This window comes from Typopeltis vanoorti, chromosome 2 (assembly GCF_054136105.1).
Source record: "Typopeltis vanoorti isolate ZY-2024b chromosome 2, IOZ_Tvanoo_1.0, whole genome shotgun sequence".
In the NCBI taxonomy this organism is placed as follows: Eukaryota; Metazoa; Arthropoda; class Arachnida; order Uropygi; family Thelyphonidae; genus Typopeltis; species Typopeltis vanoorti.
The window spans coordinates 142,747,197-142,769,268 of NC_143550.1; positions in this window are offsets into that span (position 1 = coordinate 142,747,197).

Consider the following 22,072-nt stretch of genomic DNA (forward strand, 5'->3'; position numbering starts at 1 on the left):
CAGTTCTGATAGGTGATGGAAAAGCCTACTAGCTAATGTATAAAATATAACTTTAATAATCATGAAGTTTTACCTATATTGTAGAAATTATTTATTGTGTGAACATAACTTTGCAGTTATGTATAGTTTCTGAAGTGTCAAAAATATTCACTTAATCGTTCCCCTCTTTTTAAAGCTAGAGAAGCTATCAGATTTCTGTATTAATAACATTTGAAAATAAATTTTAAATAAATGTTAAATAAATTTTACATTTTAATAAATTACCAAATTAGTTAATAGTCTAATTTTATCGTATTATTGCTTAAGGGGCTTTTTTTCTGTCAAGTGATATTTTTTTCTTTATTTCTACTCCATCCAGGATGTAGTGGAATAAAGCTCAGTTGTTATAGCTGCCCTAATTAATTTTTTAAATAATTATTTTTGTTATACACAAGTGGACACTCACAATCTGAAACAGAGCACTTATATGGCAATAGAAGAGTAGGTGGGAATATTTATTTACTGGCAAAAGTATGAAGATAGGCCAGGAAGAAGGTAAAACAATTCGACAGGTTTAAGCCTGAATCCAGATCCAGCCTCTGAATATTTCACTAGTCAGGAATTTTGTCTGGCACACTCGATCTATAATTCTCAGGCTTAATATCTTAATAGACGTCACAATTTTTAGGTACATTCAATTGACTTATGGGGATGTTGTTTCAAATACGCAACAATTGGATGAATTCCAATATTTTTGCTGTCTTAAATCCAGATTCCTGATATCAGTTCATAGATTCTTTCCCGTTATTTTTTCTCAGCCGCCCATCTAGGACGTACTAGAAGAGCACGAGCAGTTTATAGGCAGTAGTGCACTGGCCTGCTTTGGCTATAATTCCAACCAACGAAACGTAGACTACCGTTGAGCCAATACCCTCCATTGGAATCTCTTGTGGGCCTATTACTTCCTGATGTGTTGACTTTCTGTGTTAAAAACTACCATGTCCGTAGACCAGCTAACACCTTCAGTTAAAAAAAAAAAAAAAAGCAAAAAGCTCTTTTATTTCAAAGAAATTTTATCATGTCAGCTAATCGAATCCACACATTTTCAACTAATGAGCTCATGCCACGAAATCCTTCCATCCGCGATAAGAAAGTGCTCTTATTGATTACTAATGTCCTGGAAAAAACAGTTAAGGAGGAGGGTCGGTAAAAGAATCCCAGGCAATACAGAGAAAGAGAGAAACCCGAGATGCTTTTCGCCTACAACACGAAGCATCACAATTGCTGACTCGTTTCCTTTTCGCGTGAAACAACATTTAAAAAAAAATCTTCAAATGGAACATTAGACACTGGGGAATATGTTGCATTTGAAATTCTTTCCATATAAAATCCCCTGGTAACTATGAAAATGTATTTTAAAAAAGAAGAAACAGAAATGTTCCAACACGCAGTTTATTTCTTCAGCAGTGAAAATTATAGAAGGAAATTTTCTTATTCATAAGTAGAAATCTTTAATAAGGAAGTGCAGTGTGATGTCACTGAAGTTGTAAAACTCGGCATTACAACACGACTCGCTTGATCTAGTGAACCCGACGGCAAGATTGACTAGCGTCTGACTGTATGTCTGTCGTGCTGCGTTTGTAGATAAATGGCACTAAATTCTTGTTGGAAATATTATCGAGGGCCCACGGAACCATACAAAGTATTACTTGATCAATTCTTCAAACTTAGTTGTGGTGGGAAGTTTACTCGGCATACTGACTTTTTTATTTTTTTGCAGTCAATCTTACCCATGAAAGATTGGAATCCTGTCATACATTAGAACCACGGGTTGCTAAGGGAAGTGGTGCACAGAGTATGTTCCTAGTTTGCATATCGAAGGCCACTCCAGGTCTCCGATAAGCAGATCTGAATATCTTTAGGTGGTAAAAGATTTTACCACCTAAAGACATTCCCAAACACTCATGCAGGCAGTGAGATTCCAACCTATGTCCTGTTGGTCCTGAGTTAGCATTTTTTAAAGTCACAACGTACCACATTCATTCATATTTAATAATGGAATACATAAACAAGAATTATTAACTAAAATTTCCGTATTTTTTATTTCAGTATACTGCTATCTCGTCATGGAAATATTTAAAACAAATCATATATAATCTTAATCACTACTTCGAGAAAGTTGATCCGAAGAAAATATTTCTAATGGCTTTACGCATCTGTAGGAACGTAAAAATGAGTCATAACTGGACAAAGAATGAAGTTATGCAAGAGATTTTATTTCTTTTTCACCTTATGTAGACATCGACATCAGTAAAAAAAAAAAAGTAACAACTAAAGACCGGAACCCAAATAAAAATAACCTAACCTCCACCCAGAACTAATTTACAACATTCTTCCATCATGTCTTAACAGAAGGAATCCGTTAGTCTTTAGTTTTGTATTTCCAGTCACAGACACATTTTGGTCTCCCGGGCGCACTTTTTCACTCATATTTCACATGTATGGGACACTCGAAATCTACGGGCACGCGATAAATCTTTGCTCCCCGGAGGCAAGCATCGTCCAGATGGCAGTGGTTTCCATATGGAAGTGTATAGAAAGAAAAAGCTGCATGGTGTCAACTGTTATGACCTCTGAACCTCAACGTTGTATATAAGATACTTTGGTGGAACCAAACGGGAAGGATGACTACGAAATAAATGGAGCGTATCCCATCACCTAAGTGTCATAAAAAGACTGATATTTATGTTGCGTGAAATTAAAGACCCACGGGGTGAGATAATATTATCACCGGCTTTCTGTAAGTTGCACTGTTTTCAGTTAAATACATGAGTAATACTAGTGAAGTAGATGGCTTGGCATTATTCTATACAGGCACCTCGTTTTTTATGTCATTTTTTTATTGTTAAAATTAATCTAATAATAATAGTAATGGTTCAGTGATTTCTTAGAAATCATTTGATCAGGCCGGAAAAAGCAGTCAATGTCTAGATAAATTTTTACACCCTTATCTTTTCATGTGTACAACTTACTCCTGAAGACATTCTGGTTAGGTCTGATTATGAGGGGAGAACATCAAGAATATACGCATAATTGGGACAAACATTTTTTTCGGCCACCATAACAGTACATAAAAAGCTGTAATATGCTATATGCCCTTTGAGGATTACGAAATGATGATATAACGTTATGTTTTGGCAGCATACATCTTAGTATTAATAATAAAAATTGCAGTACACCATTACCTGAGTATAACGACAGTTTGTTCACACCAGAAATTCATAAACGTTATTTTCAAGATGACTTCTATTTTCGTCCGAGTTGGAAACATTGAACAATATTTACTCGGTAGATATTTTCAACGCAGAACGCTACTGTTGCAAACGGTAAAGTTTAACGCTTTTTATATTCCCCATTGTCTGATACATAGAAAACATTGGTAGGAAAAAAATTTACGAGCATTTAGCTCGCCCTGTAAGGGTAAAGGGGTTAAACGACATCATTGGATATTAGAATGGCTTTAGTTCTTCTGTGCTTGTAGAGGTCGCTTTCGCCGTAGTCTGCAGCTTGTTGTATCAACTGATTAGGGTGCGTAGCCACTTTTGCAAAGAACTTTACTGCTAGAGAGCGAAGGAATGACGAGATAGATGGGATATTTGTGTCCCGGTGAATCTGATCATTTTTGACGAACCATGTAGCATTTAGTATCATTCGTTGTTTTGCACTCGTTGAAATTTAAGTATGTTGACATTGGGGGTATGGCTCCAAGCTAGAGAGGCATAGGTAATTATAGGACGAATCACCATCTGATAGAGTAATAGTTTGTTCCTTCTGTTTAATTTACTGTCTATTAATCAAGGGGTAGAGTTGAGCGATAGTTTTAGATACTTTTACACAGATGTTCTTGATATGGTTGTTGAAGCACAATCTTTTGTCTAGTAGTAGTATTCCGAGGTATTTGGCTTCTATTTGTCATGGAATTTTGGTATCAAATAGAAACGATGTCCCCTTTGGGAGATGTTAATCTTCTAGTGAGGAGTATGGTTGCAATTTTTTGAGGGTTTACTTGTACCCTCCAGTATGAAAACTATTTTTCAGGCTTTAAAATGCTATGTTGTAGTTTTTTTGTTACAAGGTGAGGACGGAGTGATCTAGCTAATAATGTCGTGTCATTTGCATAAAGGGCGATGATGGAAGACATGCGATTCTGTCGGTTATCTGCCATGTGGATTGCGAACAATATCGGAGCTAGTAAGGATCCTTGTGGAACTCCTGTCAAAATTCTACGTTTGGTTGAGATAGTTTCTCAACCCAACGTAGAATTCCCTGCATTTTTCTGTTCATGAGATATGATCTGATTATCATAGTGCCAAAGCCTTTGCGATGTTAAAGAACACGGCACCGGTGTGTTGTTTCCAGTTGTATCTCGTAGTGATGTATTCAGTTAAACGATGAATTTGTTGGATGATACTATGGCTTCGGCGAAAGCCAAATAGTTCACACTGTATGATGTTTAATTTGTCAACTGATTCTTGAAGTCTGGAGAGGATAATTTTTTTGGATTTTACCTAGATTTGATAGTAAGCTGATGGGGCGATAATTTTGAGGTAAATGTGGATCTAGCTAAAGCTTTGCCTAGATTGTGAACTGGAATAATGTCAGCAATTTTCTAAGAGGGAGGGAAATACTACATTATGAGGATTGCATTTATAATGTTGACAAGATGCACTATAGCTTTTGACAAGCTACACTATAGCTTTGTGGGGTAATAATTTGATAACTTTGTTTGTGATGCCATCAAGACCTGAAGCTTTTTTTATTCTCTAGATACTTGACGTTAATTATTTCTATTGGTGAAGTAGGAGTGATCAGGTTTGAATTATTGTCAAGTTATTTTAGTGTGCGTCTAACATGGCGATGACCCTTACCCTCGTATATATATATGATTGATGTTTAAGTTTTCATATGTAGGACTGCACTGTATTTCCAAATTACTTGCTCTAGCTTCTGTTTTTTCAGCATCAGTGTGTACGGACTCTGATCTGACTGGAGAGGGGGAGGGATTTACGTTTGTTTCTGAGATTTTTGAAGAATTTCCATATGGAATGATTTGTAGGGTTAAGGGATGATAATTTATTTTCCATCTGCTGGTTTTTATGATTTTTGAGAGCTTCTCTGACTGACTGAAATGCTAAATTTGTTGAGGAGGTTTATATATATATATATATATATCTTGTGGAGCATGTGTGTGATGATATCTTTTCCTTGCTTCATTGTTGTCTCTAATTTTATTCATGATATCTTCTGGGAGACGGTTAGGTTTATAAATAGTTGTAGTTTTGGTGACTGTTGTTAGGGCTTTATTAATTTGATTGGTGAGATTTTCTATTACTTGCTTTAGCAATTTCTTCCTTTGATTTTATGTTGGGTACAAGGCAGATGCATTCGGGTAGTACTTTGATATTTTTTCTCAAGCTATGAAAGAGTGAAAGGGAGATACTCGTAGTTGTTCTTGATTGCCTAATTTAAGTAAAATCAGGTTGTAGTCTGAGGATAACTCATTCAGTTATTGAACGTTATACTGATATTTAACATTCTGTAGAATTACAATATCTAGGACATCAGATCTAGCAATAGGACTGTGGTGAGTTGGCTCAGTAGGCTCAGTCACTACAGAATAATTTGACCTATGAAATTGAATAGATTGCGACCGTTTTTGTTGATTGCTTTACTATTCAAAGCTGGATGTTTTGAATTCAGATCCCCAGCGATGATGACGGACTCCCTTGTGCTTCTAAATCAGCCCACAGCAAAGTTCTTGTTGGTGAGCTGTAAACAGCATACTGATTGTAAACAACACAGCTGATGTATTCTTCAATGCCTATAATCTCTAAATTTGTTGTTGATGAATTGGTTATTGAATTGCGCTTAATGTAGTTTTTGATAAAAATGGCAGTGATCTGTAATCCAGTCTGTCATTTGTGTAGAGCAGGTATCCTCTCAATTCCGGATCATCTGCAGGTCATCGTAGATTTTCAAAATTTGGAGACAATGTGACAAACAAGTATTGCACAAATGAATTATATATAATAATGTTCATTATATATAATTGTATATATGTGTATCTGTTTATATATTTGCATGTGTCATATTTCCACATTCCGTGAAAGAAAATAAATTCTAGATTAAAAAAAAAAAAAAAAAAAGAAAGAGCGGAAAGCGTGTAGACTTATTTATACTAAGTACATTATGATCTGTTATGTTTTTTTTTAACTTAAATTTCGTTCATTTGAAATGTTTACCCTCTGAAAATTAATCAAACGTAGCATCTTTTCCTGACTTATATTAGTAAACGAATTTATTTTGATATAATACATTTGTGCAATACTTTTTTTGTCACATTGTCTCCAAAATTTTGAGAACTTCAGGGTTCTTGCATACTCTTTCTCCGCTTGCGATAATATTGAATGTAGTTTTTAATTTTAGAAATATTATTTAAACATAATATGCAAACAGATTTAAAAAATACAAATCATTGATATTATCCAAATATAATTAGAAGATGTTTCTATGAAATTAGAAAGCTGTGAGTTTGAATCCCAATAGGCCGTAGGCTCGAATCTCGCCGTGGATATAGATTTTTTAAATATTGTTTGAATGCAGACGATTTTTATTTATCCGTCTAAAGTATCACGGTTCTTAAAATAAAAATATCCTGTTTGGTCTTTAGAGCAAGATTTCTGAATAATTTAACCCTTATTTCAACCTTTTAACCCTAGCACTATAATTTGCAACGTTTTTTGGGTGGCACTGACAAAAAAAAAAAAGTTATCTAATTTTCTTACCGTCAGACATAGTTCTTTTAGGTTTTCACTGACATCTTGCACAGGGACCCAAAATATTACAATTTTATATCCCCCCCCCCCAGCAAGGGAGCTGTCGAAAAACTTATAACACAACAATGACATGGACTTTTTTCCCTCCTCTTTCCTCTTTCTCCTTAACCGCAAGTGGTTACAGAGGAAACAGGAAACTTTTTGATGTGTCTCTTGAACAATGGTAGAGAGAACGAATAGGAGAATGACAACTTGGTTTTTCGGTAAATTTCAAGCTGAACTATCCGCAGCATCGATGCACAGGGCGATTCCACACCTCTGACAAATTTTAACGACTTCTCCACTATAAGGTCCCAATAAACATGAGTCTGGAAACCTCACATTTCCGAGATATACTTCGTTGCAGCTGATATAATGGGAGATGATTTGCCCTGATCATCTATACAGAGTTGGTAGAAAAGACCCAGCTTTATTTTTGGGATGATATTAATATAGCGCCATTGGTATCTAGAAGTGCAGAAGTTGCATCCAATAGCTTGACGAAAGTCTAGAAGGCTAAATTTTGAGCAGAGGTAAATTTTTGCATTCGACTCTCTGAAAGTTGGATTCGAAGTCTGTTTATTTATTTATTATTTTACAGATATTGCAGTCCGCAGTGTAAGCTGAGCGCGAAACTGGAGCTTTTAACATGCACCATTAGAAATAGCTGAATTTTTATCTTGGACTGCATTCACAAGGTTTTAAGTTAAAAGGTTTTTCGGTGGAATGAACGTGTTCATTCCAGCGATGAATACTCGAGGTATTTGATTAGGGCAGGTGTTCGTATTGAGAGCGCGTAAGCAGTAATTAGATCATGGAAAGGACGAGTAAACAGGTATCCCATTGGTGATGTCCTGGTGCAAAAGGATACGAGACGGATAATTGCTGGATGATGGATGTTCCATAGAAAATAAGGCAGGGACAAATTATGGTCGGAGTTATCAAGAGGAGAGTTGACATCCGCAGTATATTGGAAAGGAGTTTACCATCCAGAGTAGTGAAAAGATGGCGAGGGTCATCTGATATTCTAATGGATAAATGGACAGTTTGTATTATATCATTACTAAAAGTAAGGATTTCAACATCTTTTCTTAATTCCGTTTGATCAGCGAAATAAGAGAAGGAAGATAGTTTGAGTTGTTAAGTCTCATTGGAAAATACCCGATTGCTTGAACATTAGACTGCAGGATATCAAGTTTCAAAAATAAACAATTAAACTGATCAGAATGCTTATTAGAATTTTAAGAGCGACGGATAACAAAGGAATGCAAAGAAGTATGGCTTGAAATTTTTGTCATGTTAAATCAAAACGATAGAAGGGGGGGGGGGATTCAAGATTTGGTATTCTGTAACATGGGATTCAGACCTCACGCTTTTTATTGATTTTTGATGTTTTCTTTGTGGAATATTTTTTCTAATCCACAATGTGAGTGTGTTTTTAAACGCAACTGTCATGATTAGTGATGTAATAACGTAAAAAAAAAATTCCAAAGCAGAGACGTAGTATAGAGATGAAAGTCCAATGAGAATATTTTCTGCACAGGAAGTACCCATCATTCCGTGCAAACTACTGTACTTACATTCATATACTGCCTGTCACTATATTTCTTGCTGATTGGAGGCCCTCTGATGCATTACCATCAGTTTCTGTCCTGTGCCTATCTAGCGACCGGCCTAATGAACCTTTTACTGCCTTACCGCCGAGTGGATGAGATACGTATACTTATAAGGGATGTCACCCACACCACATCTAAGAAAAGGGGAAAAAACACCAGACTGAGCTCTGGAGACGTGACAGCAACTTCAGGTCTCCGATAAGTAGGTGGTGTTTCAGCTGAAACATCTAATGTATGAGTGAATTTTCAGTATCTAGTAGTGATCAATTTACACACATACATATAATCTTACCACTTTTTTTACGTAACAATCAAATAAAAAGAACAAAGAGGAAAATCCGCAGTGCCCTCTAGTAATGTTTTTTTATTAACTTAAATCATTTTAATTGTCAATTTTTTATCCTTGCAAGTCTACTTCACAATCCCAGCTTTATTTGTACAAATAATAACCATTTAATATAAAATAATAATAATCTATAATAATTTGCTGTAAACTAAATATTTCGAAGAAATATAATAATTATTCTTTGGATAAGAGCATTTTTCTTATTAAATAACAATTTATTCATAGAAGCTTAATATTTTAATAATTTAAAAAATATTTGAAATTGTAATGTAGATAGCAATTGTGCAGGAAGATCAATCGACCGTGAGATGCGGTGATTGATTTATTCAATCCAATGCCCTTGGAGGGTAATGGATGGCAATGCTGTAGCCAATGAAGTTCTAACTGAGGCTCGGCTATTGCTGTTACCCTCCTGCAATGATCAGAGCTTTAATTTAATAGCTCATAACACCTTATCCCTACACTGTCCTCTACAGATACAGATATAACGGGAAAGATGAAAAGCATTCTTGCTTTGCCCCTTTAAGCCAGTCCTTATAAGGACTTTTAAGCAGTTGTGCATACATTGAATGAGATTTCATTCTGTTTAAAAGTTAAAAAAAAAAAAGACTGATGTTATTCAAACTCGTCAGATTCCTAAACTATGTACTTGTGCATATATTGCTTCTGTCATCAGAGAATTTAAAGCTGTGCTCTTAATAGAAATTGTACCCCCAGTTTCGGGTCAAAATGAAAATCAGCAGGTGCACAATAAAAGTTTTGATTCTGTTTCTAAAGGTCGGCGGGCATTTATTTCATTCCGATTTCACACAGTCATCATTCGTCAGACCTGTGTCATCCATTTCATTATTCTGTGCACTTTTGGTACGTCAACTACCACAAGAAGAAAGAACGGGGGGGGTAGAAAGAACGGTTATTTCTTTTGGCACTCCTCTTGCCTTTGAAACACACATCTGCCTAAATCGTGCCCGAAAGGGAGAACTAAAGAACCGCTTGGGTGGGGTGGGGAGAAGAAAAGGATGAGAGTGATCAATCATTAATCTTAGGCTCTGTTACTTGACCTACTTCCCCTACTCTTGTGACACCAGCATTAGCAATGATGGATCAATGTAATTAGGTCCTTGGAGTAAAAAAAAAACAACAACAACAATTTCCAGATCTAGACACAAAGTTACAGAAGGAGGTCAATTGGTCGGGCGCTCCTAAAGTTTGCATGAAATTGACGAATAATCAATAAACAGGTGAAGACAAGAATCGAGTGTGAAATCACCGAATACACTCGAGCACTAATTTCTGTTAAGGTCTAGCTGGAGCTACTTCTGTTACGCAATATTTGTGTAAAAGTCGCAAATGAGATATAGAAAGATCTATTTTACTGGATTATCTCCTTTTAAGGTACTGGTTTCAAAAATGAGTGACTTATTGCTTTTATGATAATGAAAATAAATCGATAGTAAATCAAATTAAGTTCGATAAACTGGATCATGAAGTAGATAGCATTTAGAGGAAAAAAAACCGTAATGACTGCTTATCTACAGTATTTTTTATACTTCGATATCAATGACTGACAATTATTCCTTTAGTTCTTTATACTAAGGGAAGGAGAGAGGGGGAGGATATCATAGAATTCAGCATTGCTCAGAAACACAAAATATAAATAGGCAATGTTAACAGATGTGTGATGACAAAAGACTGACAGAGAAATCTGCGAGGCTGTTAAAATCTTATTCAACTGCGTACATTTGAATATAAATCCCAGCATTAATATATTAAAATGTTTCCTATCTATGGTCTATCAAATAAGCAAAAAATGGCATGCTAAACGTGCACAGCTAATTTGAAGCTCTTTAATTAAAGCATTTTAATTTATATCAAATTAATAGGTGTTTGCCGCTATAAAATAAGAACAATGGTGTGAACTACTAGTTCACAGTATTGAAGCTCGAAACGCTATACGGTGTACAGAGAGCTCAGCGAAAACCACGGAAGTGATACGTGGATCATCTAAAAACTGCCAGGCTAATTAAAAAGGTTGTGCCGGGAGGGGGGGGGGGAAATCATCGTTATTTCACTATAAAATACAACAACCGAAAGCAATTCAATCAGATTTTCTTTAAAAATATTATTACTCTTTTAAAACGGCAATCACTGTGCTAAATTATATCTATAATTCATTTCATGACTCGCTTGTAGCTCTATATTAAGGTTTAAATTATGCTCTACATACAATCTTGTGATTATAGAACACAATGCTATCTATTGACACAGAACAACAACAAGAACATCAGATAGCCATCACCATCCTCTCAACATACAGCACCTTTTCTTAATAATTATCTCGCCTTTTATATACCGTAGATGTTATCTCTCCCTCTTGGTAACCAAGACCATAGTAATCTCGTCCAAGTTCCTTTTTCAATAGAATGTCCTTCACCCAACCACTCTTAGTCTCGTGAACATTGGTACTATACTACGATGATGCCCAATGGGATGATTTCCATGATCTATAGTCTTATTTTCATGATATGATTACCATATTACCTCCTCGAATAATTTCTCCTCAGCAGATGACAGAATAACTGAGATAATTCTTTCTGAAATGAAGGCTTTATCCTACCTAGAACTTTCCAACCACTATCGAAACCATGGATCGCCAGCGTGTGCGTTTTGGGTTCAAAAATACTTGCAGATTTTTTAATTTTTTTTTATGATTTTCTTTTTATTGGCAGTTTTGATTTCAAATGATAAAAACAATATTTTTCCATTGTTCGCTGTAATTAATTAAGTTTTGCGTATATATAACTGGATTTTGATTTATCTGATTTTATGTATTCGACTGTTATAATATTGAATGTCATTATACAAGAATGTGATTACGGAACACACCTTTTGATCACTGTATGCGATCATTCTTTTTTTTTTTTTTTATCTTTATATCATTTATGGCAAGAAAAACAGTGCCACATTTGGAATGCGAAAGAAGTTGCTTTTTTTAAAAAAAAAAGTTTGAGATCTTGATCACACAATTTATCCAGCTATAAGTTGAATAAAGTTGTTCATTCTGATTCTTGCTGTTAATATTTCATTTTATTAACAAGAACAGAAAACTTTAAGAACCCCTCTTATGTTTATAAATATCTACCATTTAGTTCGAATTTACGGAATGGACTTTGAACTTATTGACAGATTTCGACAACTTACAAATTCTTCGAACTTGTGAATTCTTCCCTCCCTGTCAAGAAGAGAATGCAATAAAGAAATTAGAACTAACCAACAAAGACTTATTATTAATTATAAGGACTGGCTTAAAGGGGCGAAGCAATATTGCTTTTCATATTCCCCGTTGTCTGTAGAGGACAGTGTAAGGATAAGGTGTTATTGAGCTATAAAGCTCTGATCATGGCAGGAGGGTAACAGCAATAGCCGAGCCTCAGTTAGAATTTCATTGGCTACAGCATTGCCATCCATTACCCTCCAAGGGTACCAATTTTAGTACGACATGCATTAGCTACATTGGTGCTATTCTTATCCCGGCAACCACACGGGGATCCAACAAAGACGAATTGGCAGTATTTTATTTATAATACACTGAAGGAGGATGTTAAAAGATGTTACAATTTTTGATAATAGTATTGTTAATATTGTTAGAATTTTAGAAAAACAATTTTAAATATTAAAATAATATTAATGTTAAATCAGTATTTAATATTCAGTACTTAATTATAGTTCGGATTTTTTTTTAATGTGAAAAGGAGTGGGTGAGGGTGATTGCTTGACTTTGTTATGAATGCTTAGAGTGTGAAAGAATTTAAGCTTCAGTGTAATGATATGTTGCAGGCAGGATTTTCCGTGATAAGTATGTGGACTTTTGTAAATATATGTACTCTTTTTGCTAATGTAATGTATACTTATGAAATGTACATAATTGTCAATAGTAAATCCCTTTTTCTCTCTCTCTCTCGATGAGTATTTAACTCCAAAAGAGTTAATGCAGTAGTAGTAGTAGTAGTAGTAATAATAATAATAATAATAATAATAATAATAATAATAATAATAATAATAATAATAAATAAATAAAATCTACTAACGCCTTTTATTATTCTATAAGGAATATGCGATATCGTTTTAGCCCTAAGTTTTGGACCACTGAAGACTGAGGGGAGGGGGGGATGTTAAAATTTTGTCATATTTTTGCTATAAATAAGTAAAATTTCCAGCTCTGAGTAAGAATGTTTTAACTCGACAAATACTGCAGGATTGAAGTACGTACAGTAACACCCCGCTATACGACTCTAGGCTTTATGTCGATCCGCTCATACGACGCTTTCAATTATGACCAATGTCCATTTATACGACGACGGGTTCATACGACGTTTTTAGCGACATTACGTTCCCACGAATCAACCAATGCTCAGTTTGCCTGAACTGTTTGTTTCCAACATCGTTTGCTGTGCGTCTCTGTGTTTGGGTGAGACTCAGCAAGCAACATATTTTATTGTTGTTAATAATGGTGAATAAAATTCAAAGTAAGAGTGTCGTTACTATTACATTACGTACTAAGATTAAAAGTATTAAATTTACTAACAATATGGCGTATCAAACACTGACATAGGCTGCAGGCTAAACTTACCTCGCACGATTTTGCGAGGTAAGTTTAGCCTGCACCATCCGTGTTATTATTTAAAAACAAAAATAAAGTTGAAAGTTCTACAGTTATTCGTAAACGTGACAATCTTATTGTTGAAACGGGAAAACTTTTAATAGTGTAAATTAGTGACCAAATTGGTTGTCATGTTCGGAATAACTTTTATGTTTGCGAACATTATTCTAAATTTTTCGGTTCAGTAACTGACATGAATTAATACTTTAAGTAATTTAAGCACATATACGATGACTGCTTTAAACGTTATTAAACCGCTACAGGCATCTACAACACACACACACACACACACACACACACACACACACACACACACACACACACACACACACACACACACACACACACACACACACACACACACACACACACACACACACACACACACACACACAGAGAGAGAGAGAGAGAGAGAGAGAGAGAGAGAGAGAGAAAGGCAGTGATTCAGTATACGACGAAATTCACTATACGATAGTCTGTAGCCTAACGTGTCGTATGACTGGGGATGTGTATATATATTTACCTAGTTAGGTGCATATAGGAAAAGAGCAAATTTCATATTGAATGTTTTAGATTTCGTATAGTGCGTTATTCGATTGTTTTGATAGTGAAATATTGGAACTATCCTGCATTATTTTGTAAATATTCAAAATTTAAACAAGAAAAGATTACATGTCAGAATATTTTTCGAGCATTAGTGTAGTACATTATTCATCTGTTTTGTTTCATAGCACTTTTGGTCAGTAGTGAGATATTGTGAACATCTATCTCACTCAAAGTATACGTAATTTCATAAATAGGCAATGAATCCAGATATCAGATGAACGAGTAGGCCAATGAAGCAATCTGTTGTTAGTCGACTAGCATTCAAAAATCAAATGTACACGTGTATAAAAATATTTTCTAGACCATTACAGAGACCTCGATAAAGACCTGCATTGGCTGTTGCAACCTGATTTCTGCTTTTCTAATAAAAAATAAATAATGTAAAAACAAAATAATAATCTTTCTTCTTCTTCTTCTTCTGCAGCTTCTCACACTTAAGTGGGGTCACTGTTGATAATGAGTCTCCTCCACACCTTCCTGTCTTGGGCTGTCACCACATCCAAGTTCTTCATCCTCAAGTCCTCTTCTACCAGCTCCCTCCATCTCTTCTTTGGCCGCCCACGCTTCCGCCTTCCTTGCACATCCATCTGCATGACCCTTCTTCCTACATATTCGTCCTCCCTCCTCATCACATGACCAAACCATCTCAACCTTGCCTCCTGTATTTTCGCTCCTAAGTTCGTAACTTTCACTGTTCCCCTGACATAGTCATTTCTCAGACGATCCTTTCTGGTCACACCGCACATCCACCTAAGCATTCTCATCTCTGCTACCTCCATCCTGCTGATGTTATTTTTCCTCAGGGCCACAGTTTCCATAGCATACATCACAGCTGGCCTCACTACTGTCCTATAGATTTTGCCTTTCAGATTGATCGGCACCCTCTTATCGCATAACACTCCAGCCATCTCCGTACAGTTCCTCCAACCCGCTTGTATCCTGCATCCCTTCTCAGCTCCTCCATCTTCTTCCACTGTTGAACCTAAGTATCAAGTCTCTCACCTTCCTGATGGCATTTCCTTCCAGCTCCAGATCTGTCTCCTGTCCGCCGCCCACTGTGCAACACATATACTCTGTCTTACTTCTGCTCAGTCTCATACCGCTCTTCCAGTACTTTTCTCCATCTTTCCAGTTTAGTTCCCACTTCTTCTCTTGAATCTGCACACAACAAGATGTCATCCGCATACAACATTGTCCAAGGCGCATCTTCTCTCACCTCCTCTGTTACCACCTCCATCACAATATTAAACAGAAACGGACTTAATGCTGACCCTTGATGCAAGCCAACTGTTACTCGAAAATTTTCTGTCTGTCCCAGACAGGTCCGAACACTTGTCTTCACATTTCTGTACATTTCCCGCAACAACCTGACATATTTCTCCGGCACCTTCTTCTCCCTCAGACACCTCCAGACTTCTTGCCTTGGCGCTCTATCGTATGCTTTCTCCAGATCAATAAATGCAAGATGTAGCTCCCTTTGTTTCTCTCTAAATACATCTAAAATATTCTACAAATATTAATCTAAAAAAATAAATAATAATACTTGGAAGTTGTTTTCCACTTGGTCATGCTACGAATTATATACTTGGTTTAATCCTTTATCCAAGTGTAAGCAAACAAAGTTTACGCCTGAAGTATCTTTCAGGAATGGGACAACTCGTGGCAAAGGTGGTATGACTTCATATCGCTTGCCTTAGTATCCCATAATACAAAGCACTCCCCACTCCCTTTCTGACGACGTTTATAATGCTCTGCATTAAGGGAAGGATCACTATCCAGACTGGTTTCGACCTTTATTGTGGTGGTCTCATCAATGGGAGCCAGACCTTGGTATCTCCACCTCTGGGTCTGGCTCCCGCTCATCAGACTTCAATAAAGGTCGAAACCGGTGTGGGTAATGAATGACCCTTCCCTTAATTCATAGTATTATATATGTCTGCAAGGAGATGTGCTTTGCATTATGGGATACTAAGGCAAGTGATGTGAAGTCATACCACCTTTACCGCGAGTTGCCCCAGTCCTGAAATTACTTCAGGCGCAAACTTCGTTTGCTTACACTTGGATAAAGGATTAAACCAAATAAAAATTTGGTTTAATAAAGTTTTTCGTCTTTCAAAAGAGACAACCACAAATTTGTGTTCCCCATTGATCACAAATATCTACGGAAATAGGATAATATTGGACGTGCGAATTAAGGACTGGTTCTCAGTGGCAATCTTCTCAAAGGTAGACAGTTTGATAAAACCTTATATTAATTAAAGATGCCAGCAATGAGTAATGAAGAAATGGTTCATCTAATGCCATATGGCGATTTTTTTTCTTGATGTTGTTAAGCAACCTTTCCTATAAACGGAAAATTGTTAGTTTGTTCAGAGAAGACTTACCATATGCACGATTCCAACCAGTCCTTCGGTGGACAAGTAGTGTTTAATGCCTGTGCCACCGAGGTCGGCTAGTTCATCGGGAATTTCGTTATTATGCAAAAAACGCGTGAGATAAAAATTAAAATTAAAAATATTTATCAGAGGGAAATCTCTCTCTATCCCCTTATCCGACCTATCCCTGCCAACAGTGCGTATAATGAACCTCAATTTTCTTGTTTTAAATAGCCCAACTCAGATATCATTCCCCTTTCCTGTCGTAAGCATGCATTCGAGTCACGAAGGCGTGACCACATTTCTGACCTTTCAATAATGAAGGCGCAAATATTTCATCTCACAAATGACCACTGAAAATCGCCTCTAAAACTACATACAGAATCCAGCATTGCAATCCACGAAGGCTATTGCCAATGTGTTTCGATCTAAACGTCAAAGGGTTTCACGTAGTCGTGATTAACTAAGCCACGCTACTAATGAATCCTCACACGAGGAAGGAAGTTATAAAATCTTCCGAAATGGAAATCGATGTGTGTTTGAAAGAAAAGATGAGTAGTTTTCTGTTCTCCGACCTTTAACTTAAAAATAAAGAATTAACACCTGCCAGGTTTTCGCTTTAGCCATTGTGTATTGCTTATTAATAGAAAAATATAAATCTTTCATTATTTTTGAAGCAAAGGATACTTTAAATCAGGAGTTAAAAATAATTGCGTCCCTATGGTAATTAGAATCTTAAAGTAAAATAATCATTATTATTATGATAGCATATTGATGACGTAATTGAACTACATCGCAGAACGTTTGGAATTAATAGTACTGCGCATCTAGTAAACTTAACTGGGTTGTCATGGAAACATTACGTCACATCCGTCTCTGCTGACACTTTTATATGGATATATTAAGACACTGAAAGTCATCTATTTCTTTTTTTGCATATTCATTTTAACTTATATACTAAAAGAATTAGTATAATTAACAAACGGCATTTATAAACATAAACACCAACTTCATTGGCATAGTAGATTTGGAAGTAATTCCACCAACATTGTATTGTAACATTTGTCATAACACAAATACGTTAATAGGGCTTTCAATAGTAATGATATGAAATATGACCTTAAATAGGATATGCCAATGGGAAAGAATTCATCTATTATCGTTGGAAATTCTCATCTCATTCTCTCCTTAACGTGTGAGGATCAATGGCCTCTCACGGCCAAGTAACTTGGCTTTATATGAACCTAATCAATGTTACGATTAGTCGTCTATTCCTATCCACATACTTTGCTATGTCTGCCAATTATGTGTGTTCTCTGGAACGAGCCTTCAGTACTCACTAGGTAGCGACAATGTCACTACCTAGTGAGAGTCGTCTGAGAATTCGTGCATCTAACATGATTATTTACCAAGTCGAATTTCTTTTATTCTTAGTATAAGAAAAAAGCTTTAGGCAAATGAATAAAATACCCACAATGCACAAAAATAGGTTTTTTAAACATTACTTTCAAACTTTAATGTTAATTCTACTATAGTAACAATTTATCTTGCCTTTCTAACAGACACGGAAAAATAGTATAAACACAAAATTTGTGTTTTAATTTTACTTTAAAAAATCCATTAACCGAATTCGTTTTCTCTCTCTCTCTCTCTCTCTCTCTCTCTCTCTTAGCGTAACGCGACTATCGTACCTCTGCTGTTTCTTGATCATTAGGCGGAGTGGCAGCTCAAAAACGTTTTCTTGACCTTACTGGCCTTCTTTTTTATTCTTCTTCCACCCTCTATTTTGCGGCATGGGTTCATTAGAAGACAGATTTGCGCGAAGCCTGTTATTTAGACTCTCCGAACAGCTGTCAACAGTAGAATTTTCTTCCTCCCCCACCCGGTAAATGGTGCAGCACCTAAAACATCGAAAAGTTTTCCTAATATCATAGATTCAATGCAAACAACGGAAGAGTAAATACCAAACACAAATGGTGTCATACCCAATGAAAGAATATGGGATCGAATCTTTGATTAGTTTCCACTTTTGAATTGACCCCACTTGCTCTGTAATAAGCAGTGTATATGAGTCATGACATTTTAAGAGCAGTTCCACACCCTTCAAAGTGGCACCTTTCTTCTCTAAACTACTCCCTCAATACCAAGAACATTTCGCTAAACTGTATACTTTGTTGAATTTTCAACTGATGGGCGCGATGTTGTATAACTTTTTTTTTTTTATGTAATCCTCTAAAAGAAAAAAAAAGCAATTTTTGATTCATATTCGCTGAGTTATATGATTCAAATTGCATTCTTCTCATAAACAAAGCAGACGAAAACGTATGATGCCCCTACCGGAAAAAATTTGAACTACCTAATACGACATTATTCGAAACACTATAATATTTATAATGTACTTTATTGTAACATTACTTAAGACGGATTTTTTTTTATCTCAAATGTCTATTAATACCGAAATATTTTATTCCATAATTTATAGCAATCATAATAAACCAATACGGATACGGTTTATTTATTAAGTCGTTCGCAATTAAAAACACTGAGTATATTTAAATTAAATGAAGAATTCCAATTTAATAAATTATTAGTGAGAACTGATATTAACAATTTTCTTAAATCTACAGAGAAATAATAAATATTATTACATCTATTATTTGCATTCGTGATTAACGATAAAAACGTATGTAAACATTTTAATATTTGTTATTTTCGCTGAAATTTATTCTATGTATAAATATAAAAAAAAAAAATAACTTCGGCATGAAATTATTCTAGGAAAGCATACATAATGAGAGCTAAATTATATAGCCTATTCCTTAAAATAAAATAGAAGAAAATAATGATAATAAACATTAAAATTCGTATGAAAATTACACAAAAAAATCTCGAATTATCTTTAAAATGTGATGCTCTATTATTCTAAAACATTTATAGTGGAGTTTAAGTAGAAACAGCCTTTATTTTAACAGCCACTGAATAAATTATGAATAATGTTAAGGTATGTGCGTTGCTGTATAGTTCGCAGCTTCAAAACAGTAGGTGGTCATCAAATTACAATCCTCTCCTACTGTTCGCTACTGCTATGCGCGTGCACACACACAGATTTGTTTGTCATCATTTATAACAGACATAAAAAGTTCCTAATTACCTAAGGAACAAAGCAAATGTTTTTGACTTCTGGACCAGTTCTCTCCTACAGTTATTCGGGAAGAATCCTCAAATCTAATAAGTGATAAACTGATTGTATTGTAATAGATTAACGAGGTCTTCCTTTATGTCCTCTTTTATACAACTATGGTAACACACAGGCCAGTACAAAAGCAACTATCATAAATAACTCGAGTATTCTTCTTTTAAATTAAAGCGATACGAATCCTATTACTTTACTTCCCCATTATTTACGATTCACCTTTGATCTTATGGTCATTAACCAGTTGGAAATTTACAGACGTAATAAAAGTAAAAATGTCTCACCACCTTACATTCATCTTGATTATGTCACTTCTCTCATAAATCAATGCAAAGCATCATAAAACCAAAACGGAAATCTTTAACGTCAATTACTTAAACTTTGACATTACTTTTAAGTATTGAATCCTCATTTCTAAAGTGAGAATTTCAATTGACACGAAAAGTACATTGTGTTTAGCCCACGAAGACCCGGATGTGATGATAAACCTTCTATTTATCCTTCACCTATTAGCACTTGGCACTGATTATATAAAAGAATTTGCTGAAAACTTGTCACGAAGTTTTCACGTAGCTTGTCACATCCTTTGATATATGGCAATGTTCTGTATTCGTACATCGTACCACTCTTCCGTTTTAAAAGACATGGACTATGGGATAGAATTTCAAATCATTGACCTTAACTTTAGGGAAATGCTTCAAACTTCTAACACAAAAATCGTATAATTTTTATTTAACATTATATACTTTGTATGATGAGAAAATAACCCTTATTGCAATAAAATTAGATATATATTCATGTAAATAAAATGATGAAATTAATATATAATATAATATTTATTTAAATATTATTTATAATAATGTTTTATTATAAATGAGCCAAGTGTTGACTGTCGCCTATTTTTTTCTTCTCACTCGACATCGCATTACAAACATTCCTTTTACTATTCCCTTAAAATCTCGCTCATTTTCTGATAAAATTTCTAGTAAATGGAACAATTGATTGAGACAAAAGGATAAAATCTTTATTATTAAAACTCTCTGAGGCATGCCTCGAAACACATTTTTTTTTTTACAAACTTAAAAGGTAGGAAGTACAGTCAATTTAATTCAGAAAAGTTCTCAAGAACATCACTATATATATAAAAAAAGCTAATTACGTTATAGCGAGGTACTGTTTTCAAAGATAATGAAAGCGAAGTACAATATATCTTATAGAATAATTGTAGCGACAAATGAGATTTTTTTTATATTATATCTTATAAATTAAAAATTATAATTTAAAAATTTCGTGTTATCCTTGATCCGTATTACATCAAAAGACTTAGTGTAATAATCTAGTGTTTATTATTATTCTTATTATTATTTATTCCAGACATTTCCACGGAGTCGGAAGCTCACCATAGGAGGTCTACATTAAATCATCTCCCGCGGTTCATTCCACTCGTTAACCACCTCAAATAACAATTAACAAAAATTACAATAGTTATTGTTGTTAATCTCTTACTGTGCCTAATTTATAAATTAAACTTTATCATAGATATGTATGTATAGGAAATAGGTGCATATAGGGTTCGGTACTATCCGCGGGATGTCTTGGAACGTATCCCCCGCGGATAAGGGGGAGACTACTGTATTGTTTATATTCTACATATTTTATTTGAAAAACTCTCTGCATACATTGAGAAACTCTCCAAGAAAAACCCGAGTTTCCAGAAGAAAAAACCCTCTACCTCCATAGGAGACCGGCTAACTCAGCTTTAATGGAAAGAGACTAGATAAAGGGTCCTCACGTCATGGACGGGAATCGAACCCAGGTCTTTCCGCCCAAAGGGCGTCGTCTATACCGACTGAGCTACGGAGGCTCATAATAACTAATAATAAAATAGAACAATAATAACGACATACTGTAATAAAGTTATCTGAATGTGAATGGAATCTTAGCAACCTCAGCACACGTTTCCGAATTACCAGCATCACTACGCTTGCACTTTGGGGCCATTATTAAGTAAAATAAGGGTTACTTGAACACAAGCACTGCGATACTGCGACAGTCGATCTGATAGCCGAGAACTACCCAGAACGGCGCCCAATTCCTGATATTCCTCATTTCCGAAAGGCTGCAAGGTGCATGCAGCTTTTCCACCTTTGTAACGAGTTGCCCTGGTGTTGGGATCAGCCGAATGGTCTGCTACTAAAAGAAAGAGCCATACGGCTTCACTTCGGCGATGTAAAATGACAACGGGCAAAGTGGATATTAGATCCAACATTATTTCATAAATTATAAGTTGTTTATTATAATTATAAATTGTTTATTTCTGGAATTTTCCATTTAATACCTTCGGACCGGGGTTGACCGCGGATAGCAAACCCGAGGATAAGGGGAGGGGATTATTGTATATATTCGTTTTTAGTTGTATAAT